Source organism: Monodelphis domestica, chromosome 6 (assembly GCF_027887165.1).
Source record: "Monodelphis domestica isolate mMonDom1 chromosome 6, mMonDom1.pri, whole genome shotgun sequence".
In the NCBI taxonomy this organism is placed as follows: Eukaryota; Metazoa; Chordata; class Mammalia; order Didelphimorphia; family Didelphidae; genus Monodelphis; species Monodelphis domestica.
This window is the reverse complement of record NC_077232.1, coordinates 89344980-89360910: the sequence shown is the minus strand read 5'-3', so window position 1 is coordinate 89360910 and position 15931 is coordinate 89344980. Positions and strand designations below refer to the sequence as shown.

At 37.7% G+C, this 15931-nt stretch overlaps 1 protein-coding gene across 2 annotated transcripts in view; it reads right to left on the bottom strand.

Annotated features, from left to right (window-relative positions):
- Positions 1-15931, bottom strand: part of CRMP1 (collapsin response mediator protein 1) — an 85515-nt gene that overhangs the window by 52030 nt on the left and 17554 nt on the right. The gene's annotated exons all lie outside the window — the stretch shown is intronic.

Here is a 15931-nt window from a genome sequence, read left to right as displayed (position 1 = left end):
ACAGTGGAGACAGTGGAGGGGAACCATATCTTCTTGAACATAGGAGTTACATGAGCAGATTTATGCAGAAAGGAAGCTATAACTAAATAGTCATGGTGATAATGACCCACTTAATTTTCAGTTCTGCTGTATCTTTCTAGAATCTGCTCAGATCTCACTGTGCAAAAGCAGTTTGGGAATGGGAGATTCTCCACGTGGGAAGACCAGTTAATCAATGAACATTTATCTACTATGTGCCAGGCACTGGACTGAGCAGTGGGGATAAAAAAGAAAGACAAAAGAAATCTCTCCTCACAAGGAGCTCACAGTCTAATGGGGGAGACGACATAAAACCAACTATGTGTTACATATGTACAAACATGGTATAGAGAGAATAAACTGGAAATAATTGAGGAAAAAAGTACTAGAATTAAAGAAAGACTTCTTGAAGAAGGTGGGCAAGTTTTAGCTGGGACTTACTGGAAGTGAGGAAGTACAAATGAGGAAGGAGAAAATTCCAGGGGGACAGGATGGCTCTTCTATAAATGCTAAACTTCTATAAACTAAAAACTCTAAAACAGGCTAACTTTGTGATCCCAGAAAAGTCACTTTATTCTTACAATCCTCAATTTTCTCACCTGGAAAATGGTCATGTTAAAAAAGACATTTACTCCCTAATTGGCAGGGTTATTGTGAAGTAAATATTTGTAAATCTCAAAATACTCTATACACATAATGATAAATATGACAGAAAAAGGTAGTTCTCTAATGTATTGAAAGTATCTGATAGACAGTTTGAGTGCTGCCCTGGTACTCAGAAAATGATCAAAGAAAAGGAAAGCCTCCATATTATAAGATGGGTTTTCTAGGCAAGATTTCAAGAAGGATATGGACAAATGTTCACATGGGTTGTGATGGGCTAGATGTATTATTTTCTGCATAGAGGATATCCATCCTAGTATATGATCATCAAGGACCCTTGGATTTCACAATTTTCCTAGCAGAAGTGAAGAACAATAACCCTTCCTTATGCCAAACTTGTTCATGTTCTTCGCCCAAGGACTATTAGGAATATATACAACTACTATTCATTAATAAATGTAGCCTTTATGTAGCACTTTTAAGATTTTTTTTTACAAATCAATTTAAATTTTTTATCTTATTTGATTTTTACAATAAGTAAGTGTAATTATGATATTTATTTTACAAATGAGGAAACAAAGGCAAAGCAAGGTTCACTGATTTGCACAGAGTCCTACAGCTAGATATTGTCTCAGAAAATTTGAATTCTGGTCTTTTTCATTCCAGGTCTAGCACTCTATCCATGGTACCAGTTAGGTTCCTGTGGAAATCAATCACCAGATACCCAAAGAAATCATTGATAAAAGACCCCAAATTTACCAAAATATTTTGGCAGCACTTTTTTTGTACCAAAGAACTGGAAATGAAGAAAATGCCTGTTTTTGAGTTAATTGCCTAAAAGTGTTTTCATACATGGATGCAATGAAATATTAACTATAAAACAGTGCCAGATAGATATTCGGATAAAACTATCATTAATAAATAAATAGTTCTACTAATATGTTACTCTTTTTGATACTCCTAACAACCCTGTGGGGGTACTAGGGCTTCCATTTTTGTTTTCATTCATCTCAGTTGTATCCAAATTTTTATGACCATTTGGAGTTTTCTTGGCAAAGATACTGGAGTGGTTTGCCATTTTCTTCTGCAGCCAACAGGATTAAGAAGTGTAGGTACTCAGGTATTATTATTCCCATTTAATGGAAAGAGAAACAGAAAACCAAGAAAGTAAAGTGATCTGCCTAAGGTTATAGGGATTACTCTCAAACACTGAATTTGAAAATAAGATCTCTGAATCTATAGGTCTTTTATTGTTTTTGAGCCAAAATAACACAAATGTACAAATCATAGACTATTGAGACTGAGGGTCATCTTGTCTAGCTAATTTATTTTGCAGATGAGAAAACTGAGGCACAGAGAGAGGAAATTACATGTTCAAGTCATCCCTTTAATTCTTTGGGACTCAGTTTCCTCCAAATGTAAAATGAGAGCGCTGGCCAAGATGACCTCCGAGGTCACTTCCAGCTCCTGATCTCCCACCTTATGATTCCATGTTGTCAGATAGGGAAGTTTATATACAAGAAAATAAAGATTCCTGATCTGGAGCTGTACCAGAAAAGCAGGAAAAAGGAGGGCAGGGCTCCAGAGCCCCCAGCCAGCCATCAAGATTATTGCCTTCAACTGCTGACTAAAACTCCCACAGTTAAACCTGGCAAGGAAAGATGCTGGAGAAAGCTGCAAAGAGAAAAGTACATTCTAGGCTGCTGACAAATATTCTCCCTGTACTTTGCCCTTGGGAAAGCTTCTTAACAATCCACCAGTTCTTCTGTGATTGCCAGGCAAGACATGAAATTAGAATGGCTCCTGTGGGACTTGCTCCTTGGTACTGGTTGGATGCCAGGCTAGTATATCCATTTCCCTACTGCAGAGCTAAAATTTGGATTTGTTCCTCTCTTGGTGAACAGGGGACAAATAGGTGGTTCAATGAATAGAGAACCACCCCTAGAGACAGGAGGTGCTGGTTTTCAAATCTAGCTGCAGATACTTCCTAGCTGTGTGATCCTGGACAAGTCACTTAATACTCATTGCCTAGCCCATACCACTCTTCTGCCTTAGAACCAATACATGGTACTGATTCTAAGAGGAAAAGTAAGGATTTTTAAAAAGAAAATAAAATAATGTTGGTGGCATTGGGAGGCAGGATGGTGTAGTGGTTATAGTGTTGATACTAATATCCAAAAGAAGTGGGTTCATCTTAGTTGTCACAGAACCTTTTCAGACTGTTTTGTCACCTAGAAAATGAAGATGTTGGTCTTAATGACCTGGAAAATTCCTTCAAGCTCTATATCTAAGATCCTAATTGACCCAGAGTTAGCTCCTGGGGGGAGACAGAAAGAAATAGATTTTGTTGTTGTGATTATTTCTCCTTCTGGTTAAATGTCTTGCCCTTCTCTTTCCCTTCCCCCAAGGAGAGAATGTGGGTATCTGCAAAGTGGATAATTCCATGAAAGGAACAAATTATAAAATATATAGAAAACTGAGCTATCCATCTGTTCCTCCTCTTTTTCCTCCTCCTCCTCCTCCTCTTTCTCCTCAGCAGTAGCAAGTGCCAGTCTCACTCTGCCAAATGAACATTGTTGGCCTGGCATGTGCTAGTGGGGTGCCTGGGCCTTATTATTTGATGACACCATTTTTCCCACAACCAAATGCTATATTCCCCTCAGACAGGAGGGGCAGACAAGGAAATAAGAAAGCTCTCCTTGTCTTAACATTACAATTACCCACCATGTCCCAATCCTGGCAATAAAGAAAATCAGTTTCTTGTCAGGTACTTTTGTTTCCTTAATAACCATCTGTTTTTATGTTGAGTTCGGTATAAAAAATAACAAATCATTATTTAAGGATTCCAGAGGACTCTTGTTTTTAGAGAAATATACAGCACCAAATGGTGGTGATGCTGTTTACTACTGAGGAAGGAAAGTCAACCTTAAAAATCCTGGTCTGATGTGCTTCACTTTTACTTCAAGATTGCCAAAAGCTTGATTTTCCCCTTCAGTGTCCTCTACTTACATACAAAAGAAAGCCACACTCCTACATGCTTTAGCAGATGTTTCTATGAATTAAAGTAAAAGAAAAAGAGAGAAAAAATAGAGAAAGAAAGAGAAGAGAAAAAGAGAGAGAAAGCGAATAAAGAGAAAGGAAACAATAGAGGAGTGTGATTTTTAAATTTCTTCCATCTTGCTTGGTCTAGCACCCAAGAATGTGCACACCCACACTACAGGGACATGTGCTAGTTAATGACAAATCAGAAACAACTAACCCCCCCTCCCCCCTGCCCCGCTGTCCTAAGCCAAGCTTGAGCCACCATTGGCACATGCACATGTGAGATGCAGGAAGCCAACCTCTGGAGTTGGCTCACTTCCTGTGGAAAGGGGCTAGACTCAGTTGGATCCTGAAGCTCAAGCTGGGAGGAGGCCCTCAGACAGCTTTCCTTCAAATCTATCACGTGAGTGATAAGGACTGACTCCCTTCCCTGCCTTGGCCCTCCAAGGTCTAAGACTCCCTCTGGCTCAGCCTGAGCCAGAAGGTAGAGTTAACCTCTTTCCTTCTCTCCCTTTTTCCCCCTCCCCCCCTCTCTCTCTTTCTCTCTAATATTTTCTTACTCCTGTTGTAATTAAATTGCCATAAAACTCCATTCTGACTTGAGTGTTTCATTTAGGAATTTCATAAGTGAATTCCTTGGTGACCTTTAATTAATATATATTCAGTCTTAAATCATAAATCCAATTTAACAGTAAGAAAAAGAAAAGAAAGAAAAAGGTAAAAGAGAAAGAAAAGGAGAAGAGTGAAAGAAAGAAAGAAAGAAAGAAAGAAAGAAAGAAAGAAAGAAAGAAAGAGAAAGAAAGAAAGAAAGAAAGAGAAAGAAAGAAAGAGTTCAGCAACAAAAGGATTCAAAGAAGGTATCTTAAAGGACATGGCCCTTGAGCAAAATATTGAATGGAGTTAAGGGCTGTGAAGTCAGAAAAGGAAGTATTCTGGGTCTAGAATTAGCTTAGTTGAGTGCTATTGTTCAGACATGGTGAGGCATCAGACAATAATACTCAAATCATATCCTCTCTTTCCAAAAGGGTACAACAAAAAATCAGTTCTAACAATTAAGCAAACGATTCTAAATTTCCTAAGTAAGAGATTGATGGACAATAGTTTTATCTAGGACTGAGGTCCACTGGATAAGGAAGGACCAGAATTAGTCACACTTCCCTTATTCAGTGATCATTTTTCTGACAGCCTCACCAATCTGGAACACAGACAAAAGCCAGGAGGAATCAAAGGAGGTCAGTGATCATGCAAAATAGCTGTCACAAACACGTTAATTTACCATCTCTTGTGTAGTCTTCCTGGCAGAATCTAGAGCAGGTTCTGGTCTATTTGCTTAAGGAATCAGTAACTACCTCTGGCCTGAGTCAAGCTAATAAATATTTATTAAGCATATACTAGGTCTCAGGTCCTGTACTGAGGAAAATTGATGTTGGATTGTATTATTTTTTAGTAATAATTATATACAATCTTCTTTAAAACCTGGAGTTTTGATGGCTAGCCTGCTACCAAACTAAAGCAATTTACTTATTCATTGACCTCAAGGCATCTAAATGGGCTGAAATCTATGTTGTGTAAAAGGCTTTGAAAAGATTAAGGCCTTTCTTTATCAGTGAATGGGACAATCCCTCTAAGGCATTTGAAAACCTGACTGGTTGGCCACTGTGAACTTTTACCCACCTGCCCTGTGCCCCTGTGATGACGTAATTGGGACAGGAGTTGAGATCTCTAAGCTACCTCCTGGTTCAAAATACCCACCAACTGAAATTGCCAGGGGAGGTCCAAAGGACAAACTGTCAGGCCAATCAGAACGTAGACACACCTCCCTATAAAAGAGAGGACCCAGGCTTACAGAGCATGAAGGACTCATATTTTGTTAATAAATTGTATGTCCCTACTAATAAATAATGTTATTCTCAGGGAAATGGCCTCATTATTTATTGGCTGAAATTCCAGGGCTAAAGTACTAAGCATGAAACTTTGACATATACCCCAAGGAGATTAAATGTTACTGTACAGTAGTAAACAAGAACAATGGCTGGCATTTCTATGGTGTTTTACAAACATTAAAACATTTTATTTTATTTTATTTTATTTTATTTATATTTATTTTATTTATATTATTTTCACTTAGAAGAGAAAGTTCATTTTAGGATAGGAGAAGAAGGAGGTGGAATAAATACAGAAACAAAAATGATATATGAAAAAATGAATCAATAAAATCCATTTGGAAAATAAGAGGGGATGGCGTAAGAAATTAGTCACCTCATACTATTTAACTAGTATATGTTTGTGGAAGAAACAGTGAGTGACCATTTGCTAGTCATAGGTCCTTTGCTGCAAGATTTTGTCAAGATGATCCAGGGGGTAATATCATAGAATCATAGATTTCCTGTTGGAAGGGACCATAGGGTTTGCAAGAACTAACCTCCTCAGTTGCTAAATGAGGAAAAGGAGACCCAGAGGAGTTGACTGATTTTTTCAGGGTGACACAAGTGGCATGTCATAGAACTAGGGTTATAATTCTGGTCCTCTGGATCCAAATTCATTTCTCATTCTTTTACACATGGAGGACTATTACTCCTTGAAGCAAAGAAAAGGATGGGTTCTTGATTTTCTGGGTTTCTGGTATCATTAGCCAAGAGAAGTTACCACCAGAGGATATCTTTAAAATCTATCTCTTCCCCCAGCGGTGTGAACATTGCTTTAAGTAGTTCCCATGTCTGAACCCCATGTTCCTATATCTGTCTCTGAGTTGAATATTGCATTTATTCTTTGTCAGATGTTGCTTACTCCATTCTGTGCACTTGTTCTCTACCAAATTTCTCTGTATTACCTCAGCTTCTTGGATGCATCTTCAGTGCATTCATGAAGAAGCAGATCATGAAACTTCTGGGTAAATATGGCTGCAGTTTAGATGCAGGAATCTACCTCTCCTCAGTGCCTATGATATAGACTACCTCAAAAGGTCAAAAAAAAAAACAGAATTCATATAAATAAAGGACTCCACAGTATGATTTTTAATTCTCTCCAACTTGCTTGGTCTAGCACCAGGAATGTGCACACCCACACTGCAAGGGCATGTGCTAGCTAATGACAAATCAGAAACAACTAACTGCTCCCCTGGGCTGTCCTAAGCCAAGCTTGATCCACTATTGGCACATGTGAGATGCAGGAAGTGAGGTAGAGAAAGCCTCTGGAGTTCGTTCACTTCCTGTGGAGAGGGCTAGATGCCAGTGCAATCCTGGAGCTCAAGTTTGGAGGAGCCCTGCAGACAGCTTTCCTTCAGATTGGTCACTTGAGTGATAAGGACTGACTCCCTTTTCTGCTGGCTCTCCAAGGCCTTAAACTCCTGCCTTGGCTCAGCCTAAGCCAGAGAGGTTTTGAGTTAAAGGCCTTTCCTTATCTCTCTCTCTCTCTCTCTCTCTCTCTCTCTCTCTCTCTCTCTCTCTCTCTCTCTCTCTCTCTCTCTCTCTCTCTCTCTCTCTCTCTCTTTCTCTCTCTCTCTCTCTCTCTCTTTCTCTCTCTCTCTCTCTCTCTCTCTTTCTCTCTCTCTCTCTCTCTCTCTCTCTCTCTCTCTCTCTCTCTCTCTCTCTCTCTCTCTCTCTCTCTCTCCCTGTAATAATTTCTTCCTCCTGTTGTAATTAAATCACCATAAAATAGACCCACATAAATCATCAGCATTTCTATGTATTTCCAACACATCTCAGCAGCAAGAATTAGAAAGAGAAATTCCATTTACTATCACTCTAGACAATATAAAATTCTTAGGAATCTATGTGCTGAGACAAACACAGGAACTATTTGAATACAACTACAAAACACTACTCATGCAATTAAAACTAGATCTAAATAATTAGAAAAAACATTAATTGTTCATGTGTAGGATGAGCTAACATGATAAAAATGACAATCCTAGCCAAACTAATTTACTTATTTAATGCCATACCCATTAAAGTCTCAAAAATCTTTTTTACTGAATTAGAAAAAAATTATATCAAAGTTCATTTGGAAGAACAAAAGATCAAGAATATCAAGGGAAATATTGGGAAAAAATGTGAAGGAAGGTGGCCTTGCAGTACCAGACTTCAAACTATAATATAAAGCAGTGGTCATCAAAACAATATGGTACTGGCTAAGAGACAGAAGAGAAGATCAGTGGAATAGACTTAGGGCAAGTGACCTCAGCAAGACAGCCTATGATAATCCCAAAGATCCCAGTTTTGGGGACAAAAATCAACTATTTGAAAAAAACTGCTGGGAAAATTGGAAAATAGTATGGGAAAGATTAAGTTTAGATCAACATCTAACACCATACCCCAAGATAAACTCAGAATGAGTGAATGACTTGAATATAAAAAAGGAAACCATAAGTAAATTAGGTGAACACAGAATAGTATACTTGTCAGATCTTTGGAAAGGAAAGATTTTAAGACCAAGCAAGTGTTAGAAAAATTACAAAATAAAATAAATAATTTTGATTACATTAAATTAAAAAGGTTTTGTACAAACAAAACAAATGCTACTAAAATTAGAAGGGAAGCAACAAATTGGGGAAAATCTTCATAACAAAAAACTCTGACAAAGGTATAATTACTCAAATTTATACACAGCTAAATCAACTGTACAAAAAATCAAGCCATCCCCCAATTGATAAATGGGCAAAAGACATGAATAATGAATTTTCAGATAAAGAAATCAAAACTATCAACAAACACATGAAAAAAGTTCTAATTCTCATAATCAGAGAAATGCAAATTGACACAACTCTGAGGTACTACCTCACACATAGCAGATTGGCTAACAAGACATAAAAGGGAAGTAATGAATGTTGGAGGGGATGTGGCAAAATTGGGACATTAAGGCATTGCTGCTGGAGTTGTGAATTGATCCAACCTTTATGGAAGGCAATTTGGAACTATGCCCATAGGGTGCTAAAAGACTACCTTTTGATCCAGCCATAACACTGCTGGGTTTGTACCCCCAAAAGATAATAAGGAAAAAGACTTGTATAAGAATATTCATAGCTGCACTCTTTGTGGTGGCAAAGAATTGGAAAATGAGGGGATGCCCTCCAATTGGGGAATGGCTGATCAAATTGTGGTATATGTTGGTGATGGAATACTATTGTGCTCAAAGAAACAATGAACTGGAGGAACTCCATGTGAACTGGAATGATCTCCAGGAATAGATACAGAGTGAAAGGAGCAGAATCAGGAGAACATTGTACACAGACTGATACACTGTGGTACAATCGAATGTTATGGACTTCTCTACGAGTAGCAGTGCAATGATCCAGTACAATTCTGAAGGACTTATGAGAAAGAACGCTATCCATATTCAGAGGAAGATTTGTGAGAGTAGAAACACAGAAGAAAAACAACTGCTTGATCACATGGGTCAAATGGAATATGATTGGGGTTATAAACCCTAAATGATCACCTTAGTGCAAATATCAATAATACGGAAATAGGTCTTGTCCAGTGACACATGTAAAATCCAGTGGAATTGTGTGTTGGCTATGGGAGGTGGTTGGGGGGGAGGGGAGGAAAAGAACATGATTTTTCTAATCCTGTAAAAATACAATAAATTAATCAATTAAATAAAATTTTAAAAAGAAGCACATCATACTGATAACTCCAACCTTGCTTTCTCTGTCTCATGACACTGATACCTACCTCTGTCCATCTTTTTAGGCTACATCTGCCAGGAACATTCTCCCTCTTCTCCATCACAATCCTACATATTCTTTAAGGTCCAGGTGGTCCCATGCTTTCCATATAGATTTCCCTGAACTCTTCAGTTCCATAGTGGTGTTCCCCTTCCCTAAAATCCTAGAACACTACCCTCACTGTCTGTAACACACAATTGCCCACTTCATTTTATACTGATTTATTCTTTGGTGCCTTTTTCCTAGAGAGGTTTAAGTATCAGGTGAACTTGATAAGGAATAGATTTGTTTTCTTCTTGCTTCTGTCAAATCTAGGGAAAGAGTCATACATCTAGTATGCATTTAGCAAAAATGTGAATTGGAGTATACCCATCTCCGTGCTGCTAGTAAATCATCTTTTTTTTAATTTCAGTTATGCTACTTAGTTGACTGCTTGAGTGACTTTGGGCTCAGCACTTCCCTTTTTTGAATCTGTTTCCTCATCACTAAATTAAGGGAATGGACCAGATATTCTCTAAGGTCCCTTGGAGCTCTAAACACTATGATTCTAGAAACCCATCAGGAAGCAAAAGAGGTCTTTGATTATCCAAATCATGTGTCCCAAGAGTTTTTTCTCATGTTAGAAAGGAAGAAGCCCCCTTTCTCACTCAATCTGAGTCTGTCATTCTTGCTATAGACACAATTCTAGACACCTTGATTAGCTGATTTCTTGGTAACTTGACCATGAACTAGTAGGTGATATAGTAGAAAGCATCCTAGGCCTGTGGCTTAGAAAACCAGGTTGCCATCACAACTCTGGCATTTGCTACAGCTGTCTGACATGATCAAACCACTTAACCTCATTGAGGTTCAGTTTCCTCACCCATAAAATTAGAACAAGATCACAGATTTAGAGTTGAAAGGGACCTTGGCAATCATCTAGTCATTTTCAACCCTCCTGTGATAATAGCTATGTGTCAACTAACAAAATATGAAAGACCATTTGCACAGTAATGCCTTTCATGCTGAATGTGCAAATTTCAGGAGTGGAGTTGTCATGGAACTGATTTCATGTTTGTGAGCTAAGATGGCTTATAATGAGGCTTAGCATTTGTAAAGATAAGGGGGAAATGCTAGATGCATGTCCAACCTGGAAAGATGAAGAAACCTATCATCACCTGAATTTTTTTCTAACAAACTGAATTATGTATATTTCTGGATTTTGAAATGAGGCTTAGATCTGTCCCTCACACCTTTCTACTCATTCCTTTGTTTCTAAGAAATTTAAGGAATGATCCATTTTAGAATTTCTTCCACTGTAGGGTGTTAGAGTGAGTCCTATCTTGCCTGGTAAATAAAAGCCAGCCTAAGTTAGGTATGACTGCTAACAGCAAAACTGAGTGCTTTCATTTCCCATAAAAAATGGAATAAGGTCACTCCTAACTGGGCAGAACATGATTTGTCCTTCTAGACACTGAGGGAATGGGACCAGGCATATAAATGTCAACCAGGAATTCTCAAGGAATTGGGAGAAATTCAGAGTTTGGTGGAACACCCCCTGATTGACTATTCACCAGAGATGTCTTGGGATATCTAGGGAATGGCTGAAAAATGAGTATATCAAATTATATTTGTTATGCATTGAGAGAGAACACTGGCCAATTGACTTACTGGTTGTTAGCCTAATTGATTAATTGATTTTCTTACCCAAAAGCCAGTCTCTTGGAATTTTTAATGATCATATATCAACACAGGAAGGCTCTTTCAAAAAAATGATGAAAGAAGATCTCTTAGAAGTGCACCTGTTATTTAAAGAAGAATGGTAGGAGAAAGGGAGAAACTCCATCCAAGACACATATTTAAAAGTACAAAGCACTAGATCAGGCACTAGAGAAAATACAGGGATGGAAGAAATAAAAACCATAGTTTTAGAGCTTCATCAGTCACCCTAGTCCAAATATCCTGAGATGAAGAAACTGAGGGCCAAGAAGGTTAAGTGAATATCATACAGCTAGTAAGTAAGAGGGCTGTTTTGACACAAAAGCCAATATGTTGTTTTCACCTCACTATCTTCAGGTAGCTTATAGTCCTGGAGGGATAAAAGCAATAGGGCTTTCCATTTTTCTTATCAAATGTTATGGCCACAAGGATTTGATGAGAATTATTTGATTTAATCCCAAAATGACTTTGCAAAGTTAGTTTAAAAGGAATCACTCTCTCCATTTTACAGGGGAAGAAACTGAGGCTCATAGGTAAAGGGATTAGACAGACTATGGGGGTTAGGCAAGAACTTGGGTCTTCTCATTTTGATTCTAGGACTTTTTTCAATATATCATGCATGATCTGTTTAGAAATAATGAGAATCCAAATATAGATGCCTCAAAGAAATATCAACAAAGAGCCATGTGCATTCAGGGAATGCAGCCTTCTCTTCCAGGTTAATAGGCATAGTAAGGTTGGGAGTAGGAATGGGATCAGTACCACTAGAAAAATAAGAAGAAAACTTTAAATTGTGGGTTTTCAGATCCCATAAACTACTACTGTCCCTAGAATCATGACAACCATAATTAAAGAAACCTTCATTACAATTAGTATGTGCTCTTTGCATCAGAGGTCTTATGTTCAAATTCCAAATCTACCACTTACTCCCCAACTGACCATAGCAGGAAAGAAAAAATAAGTGCTTATTAAGTACCCACTATGTGCCAGGCATTATTCTAATTGCTTTACAAATAATATCTCATTCCTTTGATGGTCACACCCCTAAGATGTAGGTGCTGTTATTGTGCTCAATTTATAGTTGAGGAAACTAAGGCAGACAGGTTAAGTGATTTGCCCAGGATCACACAGACATTTGTGCCTGAAGCCAGGTTTGAAATCAGCACTGACCCAACTACTGGTGCTATATCTGCCACTCTTCCTGGTTTCCTCTGACAGACTAGAAGCACACCTCGTGCTATTTTTAACTCCCTTCAGTTCTTTCTGTCTTACCACCTGTTAAATCTCTAATGCAAGTCTTGGCATAGAAAAGCTTATTGATAAATATTTGTTAATGCATTTGAATACATTCCATTTGCAAAAGCAAAGTGCCATATTGTTCTATAACATGGTCCTTCCTAACTTGTTATTCCTCTACTAAAAAACCCTTAGTGACTCCCTACTTCTTACCAAAGAAAGATTGAACTTCTGATTGGCAACACAACCCACTTTAATCTGGCTTGAACCTATTTTCCTAGCCTTAACACATACTCTTACCCTTCCCTTGTTCTGTGAACTACCTCCTTTTCCCATCTCTCTACCCTTACCATTTCCAAACCTTCATTCACACTATCTACCATACATGGAACAGCCTCCCTCCATCTCACTCACCTCCAGCTCTTTCTTTCATGATCTAGCTCAGGGTCTGACTCTTTTCTGAAGCCTTTTATCTCAGAGTGAATTGCCTCTCCTCAGATTTCTCATACATTATCATCCTTAGACCTGTTGGTGTCACAGGTCTTGAATGTGTTTATGGCTTCCTACTCCAAGCCACCAAAACATAAATTCTTTAAGAGTAGAGTCAATAACTTATTCATGCTCATATCTATGGCTCTTAATGTTTGCTGAAAGAATTAAATAAGATCTGACCTCTTCCATAAATCCTTCCTCGAATTTATCAACCAGAATCTCTTACCCTCCAGAGATCTTTCATAGAATACTTTGTTCCTACTTTAATAGAGACTTATATCATTCTGCTTTGAATTCTGGTGCTTTATACACAGGCACCACTTCTTCATACTAGATTGCCCACTCCTTGTTGGCAAGGACAATGCATTAGTCTTCTTTGTCCCCTTCAAGGTCCCTCAGGACCCTACTCCAAACATGCTTTTACTAAATTTCTATATAAAGTTACATTTCTTACATATATCACTACAAACAGTCTGATAACCAGTCAAATTCCTATAGGTAATTTGTGTGATAACCAATAAAGTTCATTCATGTAAATTTCTGAAAATAATTTATCTTTTGCTTTGACATAAGGGACATATTTTTCTGTGCCTTCACTAGTCTTGTCTAGGAAAGTGACTCCCAAAATAGCCACTGAGTTGAGATTAAATTTCAATGATTAGACTTTGTCACCAGAATCATTCTTGGTGATGCATATGGTCTGGCCTCCAGTGATAATTAGAAATGAGACCATCTCTATAGGCATAAAACTTGTTCCTGCTATGAAAGTCAAAAGCCAAAACACTCTAAATCTATGTCTAACAAAGATTCTTCAGCTCAATGAGAACAGAGCTTGGCCTCAGTTATCTTCTTGGTAAATTAAAGATTTTGAACTGTCTGTTCTCTGAGGGACATCTATGAGACTATGACTATAGAAAACAAAAACAGAAATAGCATTTTAACAGTGACATTGTGTTGACAGTACCATACCTTGACCTGCATTATATATCCCCTCCCTTAAATTCCTACTTCTTTTGGAACTCTGCAGCAAATTCCACTCTAAAAGAAAGAATTATATTTGTAACAAAGGACTGAAGTCTATTGCCATGGGAAGACCAATGGATTAGATGTTAGTTCACTATGTTAAGGCACTTCTCTTTGGGCTTCGTTTTCCTTAAATATAAAAAGGGGGGATATTTGGAATAGAGAGCTTTTGGGGTCCCTTCCATCTAACACAGTCTGTATTCCAGATTCTAAAATTGCACTTTCAGGTTTAACATCTAGCCTTTTAGTTCCTGTGATCCCCCTAATATTCAGTATTCCATTATTTTAATATCTCTAACAATGTTAACAGTTCTATTGTCAGTGTTCTAGGGTCCTTTCCAGCTTTAACCTTCAACATCTTATGCTCTGAAGTCTATCTAAGAGCTAACATTCTATTTTCTATTGTGGACTATTGTTGATGATGCAAATGAATATACAACAGAAAACAATCTCGAGGAACATCAAAATTATGAGAAGGAGTTCAAACTAATAAATTGCATGAAATAATTATAAAACAATGGTATCTCAGAAGGAAGTGCTAGACTGGCACATACCAAAATGCTAGAGGAGTTCTGAGATAGGAAGAGATAAGTGTAGGCTGGAGTGTTCAAGAAGGATTAATAAGGAAGGACAAGGAATAAGTTGGATTGAGAGAAATAACTTTTATAGAAAGAAGCAGTAAGATTTACCAAAAATATGAGTTTGGGCCAATGAATCCATTAACAGGCACTTATTAAGAATGGATTATATGCCAGGAATTCTACTAGGTTCTATGGATACAAAAGGCAGACCCAAATGAGATTGTGCCTACTCTCAAGAAACTTGCCTTTGATGAAATTTACTTATTCTGTATAAATACCCAGAAGGGACCAATGGTTGAAGTTACAGATAGCCAGATTTTGCTTAACATAAGAAACAATTTCCTAATAAGTTGGGATCCTTTGACTGTGGAACAGGTTGCCTCTTGAGAAGATGAGTTCTCCATTCCTGACTAGATGGCTATCTAACAGGGAAGCTATGGAAGAAACTCCTGCCTTGAAAAGAGGGTTGAATTGCCATATCCAAGAACCCACCCAAGTCTGACTAAAAATTCTGAGATTCATTAGCCTTCTCAATGAATTCTGATTCTTTGCAAAGTCAAGGAACTGGAAATCTAGGTATATAGCTTATCCAAGTGAGCTAGTAGCAATGCCAGAATCCAAATATTGATCTCACAGTTCCTAATCCAGTGCACATTTTACTGCACTGTTCTGCCTAGACTGGTTATTCAGTTATGACTAATCATGCTAAAGGATTAGATCATGATTGTCCTTTATTTGCTTATTCTATAAATTAGACATGAAATATGTAATAGGGAAGAAAGCAGACATAGAAAGTGAAGGTGGGATGTGTTGTGTATGTGACCCAAGTAAGGTGAAATGGTAGAACAAGCATCACTTCTAGAAACAGAGGACTTGGATTCAAATCACATTTCTTACTGCCCATTTGACCTTGGGGAAGTCACATAACCTCTCAAGACTTTGATTTTCTCCTCTGGAAAATAGGTTTTCTAAAGCTCTTTTAAAATGACCCTTAGATTCTAAACTGTCCCTGTTCAAGAATGAAAAGTAGGACCCATAATATGCTATTTCATTTAAACTACTATGTAAACAGGTATGAGTTTGTACAGGTCATAAGCATGATAGATCAGTGACATATAATCAAGTTTTCTCCTTTTCTTTTGGAACTTTCGCTAGATGGCCACCTGTAATGGAAACCCTCACAGAGATTCCTACATTGAGTAGGAGTCTGGTTAAACAAGTTGTTGCAGATGATTGTAATGGAATTCTACTGCAACTTATGAAATGATGAGCTGGTTCATTCTGGAAAGACCTAATGAAATTATGAAGACTGAAATGAACAGAACTAAGAGAACATTGTATACAGCAACAGAAATATTGTTTGAAGGACTTTTGTAAGTCCACCTCCAGAGAATAGAAATAAGTAAGACATAGCTTTGTAAATACACGTATCTTTTTGTCAAATGATGCCTTCTCTAATGGGGGATAAGAGTGCAGAGGGAGTTGATTGGGTGTTTTATGACAAACAAATTAAATTTTAAAAAAGAATTCTTATAAGAGACTCTCCAGTTTTAAGAGTTGTAGTGTATGATGA